Source organism: Etheostoma spectabile, unplaced genomic scaffold (genome assembly GCF_008692095.1).
Source record: "Etheostoma spectabile isolate EspeVRDwgs_2016 unplaced genomic scaffold, UIUC_Espe_1.0 scaffold433, whole genome shotgun sequence".
NCBI lineage: Eukaryota > Metazoa > Chordata > Actinopteri > Perciformes > Percidae > Etheostoma > Etheostoma spectabile.
In genome coordinates, this window is record NW_022605608.1 from 211,507 (window position 1) to 212,411 (window position 905).

The window sequence follows — 905 nt, forward strand, 5'->3', positions numbered from 1 at the left end:
AATTTTGGGAAAGAGACTTCATATATGGTATTAGGGGACCACTAAGGTCTATATAAAACCATCCAAAGAGCACAATTTAATGGGACATTTAATCACAAATGGGCGGAAGTGGGCTTCTATAAGTTCCTATACTACAGTTTGATTACCTTTTAAGCAAGTAACGTGGCAAACATGACAACATGCATACTAAGGTTTGAGTGCCTTGCGTTGTTCCCAACAAATGTCTTCATGGATGTTGCAGGATCCTGCCCTTCCTCCCACAGGAACTTAATCTGCTGTTGACAGCCTGTGTTAGTGGCTCTTGTGCCAAACTGACCAAGTGTGCATTGTAAAAGGCTGCTTGATGCAGTGCCATGTTATTGTTATAGCACTTTGTGCTTCTCGGGGCCCTTTTAAGATGTGTTAACAGATGATACACACGAGACCCGTAAAACATCTGAATGATACCCCTAACTAAAAAACATAATGGGGGGCTAGGGTTGACCTATGTGACCTCACACCTCTGTTGCAAATTGGCTGCCATTACAGTTGGTACGCAGATGTAGTTGTTTAAGCAGGTATAGTTTGGCTTTATTGATTGTGTCTGGTACAGAAGCCTTTCTTATCTTAAAGCACAGGTTTCTTAATTAAGGTGCCCAGTTTTTGTCCTTGGTCTTGGCGACTGTAAATCTGTGGCCAATCATTTTGTTCTCTGTTAGGGAGCATAGCCCATTCTCGCAAAAGGCAAACACTGCCCCTAGTCAAGTGTATGTAAATGAGGTAGTTATACAATGTATATACAAAGACATGGGGCCTCTAATGGGATGCCTGTAGTCTGGGGGAATTTTAAAGTAGTCTGTGAATCTAAACAGACTTATACACAGGTTATACTTTTATATATATATATATATATATATATATATATA